This window comes from Cryptomeria japonica, chromosome 6, assembly GCF_030272615.1.
Source record: "Cryptomeria japonica chromosome 6, Sugi_1.0, whole genome shotgun sequence".
Classification (NCBI taxonomy): Eukaryota; Viridiplantae; Streptophyta; class Pinopsida; order Cupressales; family Cupressaceae; genus Cryptomeria; species Cryptomeria japonica.
In genome coordinates this window covers 303,464,328-303,480,322 of record NC_081410.1, presented here as the reverse complement: position 1 = coordinate 303,480,322, position 15,995 = coordinate 303,464,328, and positions in this window count along the sequence as shown.

The window sequence follows — 15,995 nt, the reverse complement described above, 5'->3', positions numbered from 1 at the left end:
AATAGATAATTAGACTAGCTCAATCACAAAAACTAGATTGCAATGATAAGAAATCCTAAAAACATTCAATAGAGATATGAAGACAAGACATTCAAACCAAATGCAAACCATTACAAATGCGAATATCTCCTCCAGAATCCTCCATTGTCCTTCTTTCTCCTTCAAATTTCTTTGTTTGTGGATCTCACCTACAAATGCAAAGGCATAGCAAGATTGACAAGATGAAATGGCAGCATAAGGATACTAGAAGCATGATTGATTTCTCTGAAAATGTAATTAGATTCGATAATGTGATTAATTGATCCCTTGATTGAAGAAACTCATCCAATTTATAGACAAATTGGAGAGATGACAAGATTAGCATGAAGAGATTTGAAAGGAAATTTCAAATCAAGGATGACAAATATGACAGATTATGACAAACTTGACATGCAAAATTGATTGATTATGACAAATTATGACAAATTGACAAGATTGCTATGCAAAATTGATTGATTGACAAATTATGAGAAATTGACATGCAAGATTGATTGATTATGACAAATTATGACAAATTGACAAAATTGAAAATGCCATTCCCATGAAATTAGGAGAAATATTAGAAAAATAGGAGAAATAGAAAATTAGGTTAGAAATGATGAATTGGAAATTAGGAGATTAGAAATTGATAAAAATTAGGTAAATTAATTAATAATTTTTCATTCATTAATTAATTCACAAAAAGAGGGGGAATTAATTAGCCAATTAAATAAATATTTAATTGTGACAAGAAGACTTAGGATAAATAAATAAATTATTTAACCTAGAGGGAAAATGACAAACAAGATTAAATGAACAAATCATAAAACCCTAGAAGATGAATTAGAAATGCAAGGATGATAATTAGGTCTTGACAAAAGATAATTAATGTAGGGTCTATTTGATCATGATTTTGATTGACAAAGGACCAATGCTGATAAATGATTGAGATTGATAAAGAGATCAAATTGATAGGCGCCAATTGACATGATTGAAGAGGACAAGTATGAATCGATCACAAAATGACAAGATTGACAAGTTAATAAGGGTCGATGACGAATCAATCGCAAAATGACAAGATTGATGACAAATTGATCGCAAAATGACAAGATTGACAAGAGGACAAAACCCTAATTCTATCATCGATTAGGATTGACGATGTCCAAAATGAAATTGAATTGATGAGATTGACAAGAGGACAAAACCCTAATTCTATCATTGATTAGGATTGACGATGTCCAAAATGAAATCGAATTGATGATGTCAAAATATGCCAAATGAGCATGCACATTGATGCGACAGGATAAGATCGACCAAAATCATGACTGAAGATTATTATCGACAAGACCAAATTCGAAAGCGAGACAAATGAAGAATGCAGAAGAAGGACTCGATGCTCGCAAATGATAAAGACCAAGTGCGCAACATAGAAGAAATGTTAATGCGACACAAAAACCCTAAAATAAGGCAATGCGCAAATGTTAAAGTATGAATCCGCAAGCGTTGACCATTTTTAGACGTCTACAATAAATATAGTCATGATTGATCTTGAGAATCAATAAAGGCAACTACTATCAAAATAGTGTAGCTACAGAGTGTTTATGCGACAAAAGGTCTAAAGACTCAGCCAAGAGGGAATAGCATTCCTAAACTATGCACTCTTAATGCTAAAATACTTATAGATCAGTCCATTTGAGGTGGATAGGATTTGATTAAGTAGACAGTAATATACAAAGGAGGGCAGTCAATCATGGCTGCTAAATCTTAGAGATGAAGCCCTTCCAAGAGAATAAAGCCATGGAGTAACAGTCATAAAGGATCACATTATAGAACACACTAACCTTGCAAAGATCACAATCTGAAATAGTAAACAGATAATCTCAAGGTCAGTCCATTATCAAAATCAGATTCACAAAGTACAAAAATAAAAGGGAATATAGTGTGATTCCATCATAGCTTATACATACAGTATCAAACATAGTTCAAGACATTCAGAAAGAACAATCAAAAGTAATCCCATTATTCCATTGATGAATATGCGGTGCAAGATATGAAGGCTAGTGATGCACATCAATACAATTATGGACTATCTTAACTATATCTATGCATTCACACAATGGGATCAGAAAAGTAGTTTGTAGCAGTTATTAATGACAGTGATACATGACAGTAGCGGTACTTTTAATTAACAACAAATAGACCATAGCAAGACAAAAACACAAAGGACACATTGTCAAAGAGAATAATAATAGTGACTGAGCCTTGAGTCTAGAGTTACAACTCTAGGACCACTAGAGTTATAACTCTAGAACCATCATTGAGAGCAGTGCCATGTACTAAGTTCAAAGCAAGGGTACCAACATGTGCAAGAGGAAAATGACAAAAAAACATTTCATCAAAGTATATTTCAAAGAAGAATCATAGATCATAGAATTGTGCACAGTCATAGAAAAGATACAGATCATGGAGGTCACGTCACCATGGTATGAATGGCTATCACAAAGATAGGTTGCATTGATATACACGCTTTGTGTGGGTATAAGGAATCAAGGGGAATAAAATATCTCTATCACAATGATCAACTTGAAGAGCAGAGGTCACATTTGAGGTTTAAGAAACCCAGTCATTAGCCCTCAATACAAAAGTGCAGTCCAAAAACCATGGTAACATTAAAGCTTGATAATAGTCACCAAGAGACATCATAGACATAGTTGAAGAGAAACACTCTTAAAAAAACAATAGAATAGATGTGTGAGATACAAAGGTATTAGTCTCAGGCAGAGCACAAATCACAATAAATATGACAGTCTCATCAATGCTAATGAGTAATGCAACTTCAGAACAATGACCTTCATGAGAGAAGCTAGCCTTATGATAGGTAGATAATGAAGAAATTTTCATAGTCCAACATACAAAGAATAGTGTACAAGAGACTGAAACTAAGTGTACATCACTATGACAAGGCATGCCAAGGAATTAGTACAAGCCATGGTGACATAGAGCAACCACAAGAACAAGGGCACGCTAAATCCTCAAACACAATCATGGTGAATGGTGGCTACAACATGATACTCTCATGAGATGGTGATGAATCTTGAGAACATGTGGTAGAAGGCTTCAAGACCAGTAACTAAAGTATAATTATGAGGTTTTCAAAGTAGAGATCTCAAGGGCTTACAAAACGTTGAAAAAGAATCTTAAGGGCCTAAACAAGGTTGAAAAGACACCTAATACACATGTTGATCAGACATGAAAGAACATTTTGAAAAGGGCAGCGAGCATATGACAAAGGAGGGCTATAAAATGAGTTTGCAATCACATAGTAAGTTGCAAAGATCAGTCTAAAGGAAATTTGTCTAAAAAATATGGTAGCACAATGGACCAGCATAGTGATATAATTCACTACCAAATAAATAAGCATTAGACAATAGTGATACAAATCCTGATGAATAAATGATGAACAGTTAGTACCAAACCAGTACTGAGAGGGGGAGAGTGAATCAGTATAGGCAAAAACACTTTCCCTGAACTGGTTTGACTGCACACACTAAACTTTGACTGGCAAGCAATGACACTGGTCTAAATCAGATAACTACTGGTAAAACACAGTGAGAATGTGAAAGACATAAATCGGGAACTCTTAGCTTTTCACACAATCTAATACCTCATTTCCACTTCACCCTCATGCATAAACAAGTAATCTATCATCAGAAATATAATGACTGCTAGTTCAACATGTTTTACCAATTTGACATAAAACACTAAACCATCACATTAAAGGCATCACACATGACACACTGATTTTTCACATGGAAACCTAATTGGGAAAAACCATGGTGGGGATAAATAACCACAAGTTGTTCTTGAACTCTTTTGAAGTTCTCTCTATTAGGAGCCTAGTCTAGTTAGAGACTTTTACAATAGGTTCTACTAGGAACCGATCCTGCTAGGGATCACCTGGTTAAGGGATGGCTAAATACTCAGTTAAAGGTTAGAACCCTGTTAAAGGATTTACACAAAAGCTTGTTAAAGCTACCCGGTTAAGGGATTTTCCAACTGCTAAAATGGTTAGAAGTCAATGGGTAATACATCGATCTGATAACAACACTCAATGCCAAGGCAAATCCACTTTAGCTCCTCCTCTTCTGCAATCACACTTTGCAGGTATCAACACACTTCTCTAGTCTAGCAAGAATGAAGTATCTCTTCACTTGGATACAAACATAACATTTGCCAACAAATTCAAAATGAAAAACATCATTGACCCTATAGGAAATAGATAGCTCAGTAGCATAAACCCTAAACCCTAAACATTTAGGTTTTACATTTAATTCGGTTCAATCCTGACCACTAATCATACTGCATTGAATACAACAGTCTTGAATAGATCTCAAGACATTCTCCAATGTTCATTCTTTTCCACTTCAAGAAGCTGATAACCCATCACGTCCTCTCCACCATTTATAGAGACTTCGCACATTCCCGACATAGATAGGGTCAATCTCCATGCAAGATCCTCAAGGAAATCCTTCTTGCGCACAAGGCTGATGTGGCAACACTATTAGGTCTTCATTACAATGCTAACTCATCACAAGATGTCATCGGTTGAATCACACAAGCTTGGAATGCATCAACTAGAAACCTTGAAGCTGAGACTACCAATAAGTAGTCATGCCAAATGAAACCCCAATACAAAAGTTCCATTTACTAGTTCTCATTCCAACATACTCATTCAGCTTGAGAAAATATACTGCTTCACTTTTTCACATATACCGGTTTACATCATCATACTAGTTCTCTTGCTAGTTTGCTTACTACAATATACTGGTTCATACTTCAGCATATTGACATCAATGACAACATACAATTTCATCATGTCATCATGCTCAACACATATGCCAACAATCTCCCCCTTTGGCATTGATGGCAATATACAAAGATATCTCTTTGCTTCACATCTTCTTCCCAATACTGCAGATATCTTCTCCACTTCACATCTTCTCCCCCTGTGACAACAATGCCAAAGTGGAGGCATACACATCTATGTTCCACTATGCTTCTCCCCCTAAGGAGTAGCATCCTTCAACACACCAATGCTGAAATACATATATCAATATAAGACCCGACTAATGTGGAGCACACACCTTTAGTTCACCTCTTGAAGGGGCAACACTCCTATTTCACCTCTCAAATAGGTAAAGGTAGCCTTCGGTAAAGGCTTGGTGATTATGTCTGCTAACTGCTCCTTACTGGAAACATGTTCCAGTACAACCTCTTTGGTCTGAACCTTCTCCCTCAAGAAATGATACTTGAGCACGAAGTGCTTGGTTCTAGCATGTAAAACTGAATTCTTGGAGATGTTAATTGCCCTTGTGTTGTCATAAAATATACTTACCAGTTCAGATACAGGAACTTTGAAGCCAATAATACATGCTTCATCCAAATTATCTAGGTGCAGTTCATAAATGCTACAACATACTCTGCTTCTACTATAGACTGAGAGATACAACTTTGCTTCTTACTCATCCATGAGACTAGTCTACCACCTAGAAGGAATGCACCACTGGTTGTGCTCTTCCAGTCATCCACATTACCAGGCCAATCAACATCTGTAAACAATTTCAGGTTAAAATCATTACTGCATGGATACAATAATCCATAGTCAATAGTTCCCTTTAGATATCTAAGAATCCAGTTGACTGGTACCAAGTGGGATTCTCTTGGGCTTTTATCAAACTGTGCAGTAATGCCCACTGCATGTGCAATGTCTAGTCTACTATGTACTACATAGTGTAATTTACCAATCATTGATAGGTATTCCTTATCATTTACCAATACTGAGTCATCCTCTTTTGATAATTTACAACTGGTCACGATCAGTGTACCAACCAGTTTGTTGTCTTCTATACCAAAGGTATTCAACACCTCTTTGACATACTTGGACTGAGTGATAAAGATTCCATCTTTTATTTGTTGAATCTGTAGTCCAATCAAGAACTTAATCTCCCCTATAAGTGACATCTCAAATTCCTTCTTCCTCTCATCTGCAAAATCATGACTCATCTTGTCATCTCCACCAAAAATTATGTCATCAACAAATACCTCATAGATTAGGATCTGATCTCCTTCCGACTTCAGATAGACATTGTTATCTTCACTTGTTCTCTCAAATCCAATGTTCACAAGATGGGAGTGTAAGCATTCATACCTTGCTCTAGGTGCCTGCTTCAATCCATACAGGGCTTTATGTAGCCTACACACCATGTCACTATCTTCTGATAGGGAAAACCCATTTGGTTGCTCTATATACACCTCCTCTTCAAGTATTCCATTTAGGAATGCATATTTTACATCCATTTGATATACTTTGAATCCCTTGAAGGCTGCATATGCAAGAAGCATATGAACTCCTTCCAATTTGGCTACTAGAGAAAAGGTTTCTCCATAGTCTTCTCCTTCTTCTTGAGCATATTCTTTACACACCAGTCTGGCTTTGTTTCTTACCACTGTGCCATCTTCATTCAGCTTATTTTTGAAAATCCATTTGGTACCAATGACATTTTCATGCTCAGGTCTGAGTACCAAAGACCATGTACCATTCTTTTCTATCTGGTCAAGTTCCTCTTCCATTGCCTTGATCCTGTCTTCCTCTTTATGTGCCTCTTTGAATATTTTAGGCTCAAATTCAGAGATCATACAAGAGTTTTCTTTGACCTTTCTTAGAATTCCTACATCCTTATCTCCTATGATCTCCTTTGGATCATGATTCAACTTTACATACCTAGGAATGATCTTGGTTGTTTCCTCTTTCTTTTCTTCTTCATCGTCATCAACATCAGTATCTACCAGTGTAGGAGCACTATTATTGGTGCTAGGCTATTTTGCAACTGGTTCCTAGAAGGTTACTACGGGTTAATCTCCTACATTTTTACTACCGATTTCCACAGATTTCTTAGTGGTTTCATCAACTCTACCATTGATACTTTCAATAATTCTCTGAGTCCTATTGTTGAAGCACTAAAGAGATTTACTCTTTATGGAATGCCCTAGGAATATTCTCTCATCACATTTTGCATCAAACTTGCTCTGATGTTCACTCCCCTTGATATAACATTTGCTACCAAACACTCTAAACTAGCTTACTACAGGGGTTTTACCGGTCCAATACTCATAAGGTGTTTTATCCGTACCCTTTTTGATGAGTACCCAGTTCATTGTGTAGACTACAATGCTCACCGCTTCTCTCCAAAAGGTGTAAGCAACTTTTCCTTGGATTAGCATTGTTCTGGCTGCTTCAACTATAGTCCGGTTGTTTCTCTCTACTAGGCCATTCTGCTGTGGAGTCTGGGGGGAAGACAGTTGCCTCTTGATTTCATTCTCTTCACAGTACTTGTTGAATTCTCCAGAAGTAAATTCTCCTCCTTTATTAGTTCTTAGGCACTTAATCCTCTTACCACTTTCTTTTTTAGCCAGTGTTCTGAAGGCTTTGAATTTTCCAAAAGCTTCAGACTTGTCTTTCAAGAGGGTGACCCACATCATTCTTGAGCAATCATCAGTAAGAATCATAAAATACCTCTCCCTGCACACTCCTAGTTTTCATAGGACCACACAAATCAGTATGCACAAGATCAAGTAAATTGTCTGCAGTGAAAGATTTACCTTTGAACGTTGAGGAAGACATTTTCCCTAGTTGACACTCTCCACATAAAGGATTCTCCGATTTGCTCAGCATATGCAATCCTCTAACTACCTTGATCTTACTGGCCTTCACAATATTATCAAAGTTCACATTGCAGAGTCTCCTATGCCATATCCAGCTATCATGAAACTTAGCCGTTAGACATGTCTTGATATTTACATTTAGCTGAAATAGGTTACCTTTGGTCTGCATACTGATGGCCATCAGTTCACCACTCTTACCTTTTATTTTACACACTCCATCTCTGAATTATAGAGGGAGTCCATTATGATTCAACTGGGCAACACTCAAAAGGTTGTGTCTGAGACCTTCTACCCAATACACATTATCAACATTGCTTTTTCCATTCAGATAGATGGACCCTTTACCTTTTACCATACATGGTGCATCATTACCAAAACAACCCACACCACCATCATACTCTTCTAGAGATAGAAACTTACTCCTGTCACCAGTCATATGGTGAGAAAAACCACTGTCAATAATCCACTCATTGGAATTATCAAAGTGGGAGACAAGAGCCTTCTTGTTTGACACATCTTCCTTAACTGCTACAAATGCAATGTCTTCACTTTCTTCATCTTCTGATTCCTCATCAGTGACACCTTCATCAACTGCTACAAAACAGTTTCTCTTTTTTCCTCCTTTGAACTTCTTGAACTTCTCCATTTTATCCTTGTTATCACCATTAGGACAATTTACAACAATGTGTCCTATCCTATTGCAAGAAAAGCATTTCAAAGGGAGCTTACCTATGTATTTACCGGGTCCCTTAGGAAGTCTCTTGGCAAGAAGAGCTTCAAATTCCATCAAGATCTCCTCATCATCCATTTCCCTGCTTTGTCTTGGTTCACAACTGGTACTAGCTTCTTTACCCTTTCTAGATGGTGTAGCAAATGCTCTAAAGGTTGATTCAGTCTTTTGAGTACTGCCATCATAATTATTTAGCTCATAAGCTATCAACTTAGCAATGATGGAGTCTAGGGATACCTTTGTCTTGTCTATAGACCTCAACTCCTGAATAGCAGAAACCCTTATTGCATAGACTGGTAATAAGGATCTCAAGACTTTTCTAACAACAGTGGAATCATCTATTTTACCACCTACACTCTTGATGTCTCCAACAACAATTTTGATTCTTATTCCATATTGTTGAATGGTCTCTCCTTCAACCATCCGCATGTCTTCAAACTTTCCCTTAAGGCTCTCTTCCTTAGCTTGTTTCACATGTTCATCACCGCCATAGATATTCTCAAGACCATCCCATACCTCTTTGGGATTATCTTTATCCTGAAAATCAATAAGCTCAATGTTAGATATACTGCTGATTAGGGCTTCCATGACTTGCCCATTCTCTTGAATCTCTCTCTTTTGATCATCAGTGAGAGTACTGGTAGGGATAACATAAGCATTCTCAACATAGCTCGAGTGTTGAGCACCCATGCTTCTGATGTATATCTTCATTTTGTCATTCCATATTTTAAAGTTCTCTATTGAACTTTGGACCATCCCTCTTCATCATTAGAGTAGGTTATTTTCCTCAAGCAGTTAAGCTTACAGCACAGAGGGCCTGGAAGATGCTCTGATACCAATATGCAAGGTTGGATAAATATCTTTTGAAGCTTGGTTTTACTAAGGGCAGTGCTGACAGTAATTTATATTATAAAATTACTAATGATAATATACTAATTGTTGAAGTATTTGTTGATGACATTATTTTTGGAGGTGAAGATAAGTTATGCATAGAATTTTTTAAGAATATGGAGAAAGAATTTGAGATGTCTATGATTGGTGAGATGAAATTTTTCTTAGGTTTGCAAATTACTGAGATTGACAAAGAAATTTTTATCTATCAAACTAAATATGCTAAGTAATTGTTGAAAAAATTTGGAATGGGATATTCTAACTGGTAAGTACTCCTATGGTTACAAGTGAGAAATTGACAAGAAAAGATGTTTCCACACCGATAAATCCTACAAGATACAAATCTTTGATTGGAGGTCTACTCTGTTTGATTCAAACTAGACCTAACATTATGAATATTGTTTGTATTATTTCAAGATTTCAGAGTGATCCTAGAGAAAATCATGAGATGGCGGTAAAAACGATATTTAGATACTTGCAAGGTACATCAGAATATGGATTATGGTACCCTAAGGATGATAAATTTACTTTATATGCATATACAAATGTTGATTGGGTTGGAGATGTTGATGACCAAAAAAGTACTTCCGATGGAGCTTTCTTTCTTGGAAAGAAGTTGGTTTCATGGATCAGCAAGAAACAGTCATGTACTTCTCTATCTACTGCTGAAGCTAAGTATGTTGCTGCTGCTACTAATTGTACAGAACTTTTATGGATGAAGCAAATCTTGAAGGATATAAAGGTGGATTGTGATGCACAGGTAGTTATTCACTGTGATAACTCTACTACTATTGACATATCAAAGAATCTGGTATTTCATTCTAAGACAAAGAACATATCTATCAAGTATAACTTTTTGAAGGAGAAGGTGGAAGCAAATGAAGTTATACTGGTTTATGTGAACACTAAAGAACAGATTGCAGATATTTTCACTAAACTTTTATCCAAGGAATCATTACAGTACCTGAAAGATAGATTGGGAGTTTTTGCCCCTCCGGTAGAGACTTGATTGATGTGGTTTGGCATCAATCTGACATACATTATCTAAGATACTATTCATTCTGGCATTGTTGTGGGATGCTACTACTCAGAGGGAGTAGTCGGCTTTGTGATTAACAGGCTTATGTTTCTACTTTGATATTTCTGTCAGATTTCTAGCATTGATGTAAAAGGGGGAGAGATAGTGATTTGAAAAAGATAAAGAAAGTGAAAAAGAAAAAGAAAGGGAGAGATATTGATAAGAAAAAGAAATTTAAAACTTTACAAAGATATTACTCAAAGGGGGAGAGATATTGATATTCAGAGCTATTTGTGGGAATCTATTGGTTGTCTTCCACATTGGGAGACTTATTTGGCATGTGTTTTTTGTACTTAGATGTTTTTCACATCTAGTGTTGCCATCAATGCCAAAGGGGGAGATTGTTGGCCATTTGGTGGACTTGATTATGTGTTGCATTGATTTTTTGTAGTTGATGTTGTTGTTCTCAAAATCTGATTCCTCTTCAATGTCCTCAAAATAATACAACCTAAAATGACTGCTGAAGAGACATCATGGAGAAAGGGATTCTAGAGACAACATATGACAAGATTTGGTTAGACCTTCTACACTTCGGACCTTTCTTTGAGCCCAGGTGGGTATACCTTCTGTGAATTAACTCCAAACTCTTAAGCAACAAATCCACAGCAAACCAGTCCAGAAAACCAGTGGATTTATTCACCTTGAAAAACAATTGAAAACAAAGGGGGAAACAATACTCAATTTCACCATATTTGATCGACAAACAATGCAATAAAGGCCTCAGATTAATACCAGTGCTTTATCCAAGGCTACAGAGTCACTCAAACTCAAATAAAACTCCTGAAATGAGGTATCTCTATACCTCCCATCAACTCGGCTTCCATTTATCCCTGTAAATGCCTAACATCAACAAGGATCTAATCACTTCAAAATAAAATATGGTCCTCAAATTCAAAATTTCTCCTAAAGTATTTACTGGTAGAGTGGTTGTGCATATTTAATTTCCCTCCTAAAGAGAAAAGCTAGAAACACCCATACTGAGATTGCCTTACAATTCCATTCAAATAGAAAAATCCTAGACTATTCTGAATGAAACAAAGTAAATAAACTTAAGGACAAGTTTGAAGACGACACAAAGCTTTACTCAAAATTGATGGCCTGTATATTGATATTCATTTAAAAAAATTCTACAAAAGTCTGATTCTCCATTAATCTTTGGAAAAGCGCAGATAATATTTCTACAGCGTTTTCTTACAAAAATTTTGTGATCCCCCTTTCTCACTAGTCCTAGTATCCATTTATAACAATATGGATGCACAAAGCTTCGGACTTCTCGAGGAAAGTTTGTTACAATTACTTCAACAATTGAAGAAGTTACAATTTCAGTTAAGCGCTCTTTTCAGCTTCTTCAGCAGTCTGTTGGACGAGTTGTTCAGTTGCAACCTCCTTTGGCTCTTCAGGGATGTTCTCTAACTGCTCCGGATCTCGAGTGGAATATTTAACTCCCCACTCACTATACATCTCCTCGGTCGGCCATACAAAATTAATCACATCACTTTTAACCTTAGTCAACCCTTTCCAAGAATTCCTCAGTTTGTTGACTTCTGAGTTAAGAAAACTGTAGTGTGATTTAATTCTTTCTATTTCCTGTATGGTTAGAACAAAGAATGAGGTGTCATCGAGATCAATGATTCCTTTGACCCTTGCTGACAACTTTGCATCTATCTCATTGAGCCATACCTGTTTGTCTTTCAGCTGGTCTGGATTGGCAAAAATTCCTGGAAGCAACTCAAAAACTTGATCATTGTATTCCTTTTTGCACAAATTGACCTTCCTGTCCATATTATCTACGTCTGCAGCTAATTGCATTAAAACTTTAGCAAAATCAGAAGTAGCCTTTATAATGGGATTGGCCCTTGCTTCATCACAGGAAACACACATGAATTCCAAATCCTGCTCCCTAGGCCTCCATCGGTCAAAAATGGGTGTCAAGATGGCCTTATCTCTTCTCAACTCAGTCCATATCTCCATGACTTTTCCTACACTATTGTGAAGGAGTGAAGCATTTATAGTGTCTGCAAAACTGGAGATTGTAGCCTTGATCTTTTCTTCATATTTCCCTGCATAATAGGCCTGAGTTTGCTTAAGACTCTCCAATTCTTGGGGAGTTATTTCTATCATATGAAAGCTGGAGGGTGCAGGGGATGGTGGGAGCTCAATAATGGGGCTAGTAGGTGGAGGTCTTGCAGGAGAAGAGGTGATCATTAATGTTGAAGACTCACCTTGTTGACGTTGTCCTGCTAACTGGCTCTGCAATTTGGCAATGATACTCTCCTTGCCTCTTATTTCCTCCTTAGCACTGTCATAAGCTTTCAAGACTGTTTCCAATTTGAGCTGGAGAGCCTCCTTTTCTTTAGCATCCTTCTCAGCTACTGCAACACTAAATTTGGCAGTCTCCAACACTGTGCTAGCAGCCTCTACTACCCCTGTACTTTCTACTCTCTTGACCATCAATCCGCCAATGTGACTTGTCCCTGTGGTGTCTTTACCCTTCTTGTCCTCATTTCTCTTAAGGGACCACATGACTAGAGCAGCATTGTCTTTACTGAATGTAACCCCTTCCATGGGTTTTGTTTCTTTCCTCACTGCATCCAGCACCAGAGCATCAGCAATATTCCATTCTGGCAAAATGAGCACTCCAGCTTGTGCTACTAAATCTCTCCCCTGTTTAGGAGTAATGGTTTTGAATTCTTCCATCATCTCCTGTTTTATTTCTTCCTCCACCGAGGCTGGATCTTTATTTGGTTGTTCTGCCTTTCTTGTTTCACATCTAGCATTATATTTATCTATATGTTGTTTCCATATGAATTGCATGAATGCTTCAGATGTTACAAAACTATCATCTGCTAGAAAAGCACTAGTGGCCTTCTTTATCTCAGGATCCCACTCCTGGCCTTTGAGTTCAGTCGAGGTGATGTCCATTTGTGCTTCAGTGGGTTCTTCTGGCATTTCTTCTTCCACTTCATCATATGTATATGCAATCTCCCCCAAGCTTCCCAACTGAGAGAGGTATTCAGTTGCTGCTTGTTCATCTCCAATGTGGAGAGGGGATTGGGATGGGGAATATAAGGGTGTATCTGATTGCACTTCCTTCCCTACCCTCTGCTTCTTTGGGCTGTCTTGTATGTGAATGACTTCATGTGTTTTCCTCTTCCCTTTGTTTGAAGAGGGTTCCCCTCTTGCGGACACCAACACACTGTAACCTGCTTTCTTATGCAGGGTGTAATCACCAGGAGGGATGGCTTTAATAGGAGCTGATTTCCCCAAAATCATTCTTGCTATCTCAGGGTTGTTTTTAATTACAACTTCCCTTTTCTCCTTTATTGTCTGCATCACATCCTCAAAACAAATAATCAAAAATTTTATCTTTTCTTCCAATGGGAAGAAGCTAGACAATGGGTCATAACTAACATCAAATTGATGCACAAAATCCAGGGCCTTCCTGTAAGCCACCCATTTTTCCTTCCTCAACTCCTGTTCATCTAAATCAAATTCATTCCTGATGAGGTCTTCAGGAAAGTGGAATTGATGGGGCCTACCTCTGCATGCTACTTTCTTCCGGAATACACCATTGTAGAAATCCTCCGGGTCAGCACATCTAGACACTGCAGTGGACAAATGGTAGGGTTTAAGGAAATCCTCAAAACATTTCCAGCCTCCCTTGGTGATCACAAATTGGTGGGCTACTGTAGCTGTAGGGAAAATAGTCCCTTTACCTCGGCCTGTTAACTCTGCCTCTTGCAAGTCACCAATTTGTCTGAGAATCTCAGCTATTCCCACTTTGAGGGGGACTTGGTATGGTAACAAAAATGGGGTGCCTCTGAAACCAAAGACCCTAAACACTATGGATACTGGATACAAATACATATCACCCCAGTTATGAACAATCTTGACATTCTCTGTGAATTCTTTTGGTCTTAAGAATTCCAGAAGAACCTTGGGGACTCGTGGATTGTCAGAGCAAAGAAGAGTCCTTATCTTGGATGCAAAGTATTTATCAAACTTTAGAAAACTTGCATCCTCTCTATCCCATGACAATACGGTACTCCATAATTGTACCGGCATCTTTTCTCCCTCCTTTTCTTTTACCAGGTCCATTCCACTGGCAAAATAATCACCACCTTTGAAGAGGAAGAGGTGCATCAATAGTGAATACCACCCAAATGGCCTATCCACCTTCCCATTCTTTATCCCCATCAATCCTCCATGGATAGCATCAGCAATATAGGAGGCATAATCAAACGTAATAGCAAGAGAAGGATTCAGAATTTGAACAATCATTAACAAATAATGATTTGGCATATTAGATTCAGCATCCTCTCCTAGAACTTGGCAAAGTGCCCAGTACATCCCTTTTGCCCTTAAGGTAAACATACTTAATGAAAAAGGCTCTTGTGTATTGGGCCCTACAACTGCTAACCCCCCTACTTTCAGAAAAAGTTCTTTGAGAGGCCCATTCCTGAGATGAGTCCTCTGTGCCCTGTATACCTGAGCTAATTGTGTGAAGTTTATAGGCTCCAAGAAATTGGTAAACTCACTAAGCCCAAACGCTTTTCTCAGCTCTTCTGCATTTATCTCCACGAGGGTTTTTCCATTCACATCCCGGATACACCTGGTAACTGAATCATAATTCAATGCCATTTGGGTTAACAAATCTGTATCCATGAACACCGCTGGGACTACCAATCTCCCAACATCTAATTCCCAAATGCTATTTTGAGGAGCAAGAGAATTCCTCATTCCAAAACCGATTTTAAATAACCCCAACCCAGACAGCCCAACCTGTGGGTCTCTTAACCAATTACCCTTATCATATAACCCTTCTCCAATTCTCAGTCGGGGAGCCCTGGGTGCTAATTCTTTGGCCTTAGAGGCCTGGTTGGTTGACAGCGTCAACTGCTCTAAGAAGTCATCACACACACTTCTTTCAAGATAATCAACTTTACCAGAAAATTCCCTTTTAGGAGCCATTTGCAATACAACTAGATAAATATTACTTCTGAAAATACTTCTGTTATACGAGAACAATTTCACTTATTACAACACAAGAATGGCTGCAAAATAAGAAAAAACCTGATGCTTGCTCGAAGAAATTCGCTCTGCAACCAATTCGCCTTCTCTTTTTTTATAAAAGATAACTCTACGTTTGCTTCCTCTACAAAAATCCTTTTAAAAGGTCTCTATACTTGGTTGTTAGGAAATCAAATGCTTGTACTCTGGGCCTTAACTGTAACATTGATTCCGCATGCTTCGGCCGTCCCTTCAAAATCGAATTCATATGAGAATTCATATCTTAACTCCAACGGGTCGCAGCCTTCCTGCAAGTGTCTCACCGTGAATTGCATTTTGACGGCTTTGTCTTTAGTCTGGGTCCCATCCTTCTATTGGCTACATAATACCACGCGGCATCTGATCATTGGTTTAGAAAATCCCCTCACATTCTATTTTGATACTGGCCGAATGTATCCCTTTATACTATGGCGGGCCCATGTTTTTCCCTTTTTGCCTTGTCATCAGCATGACACGTGGACGACTCTCATTAACTCTCGCTATTTC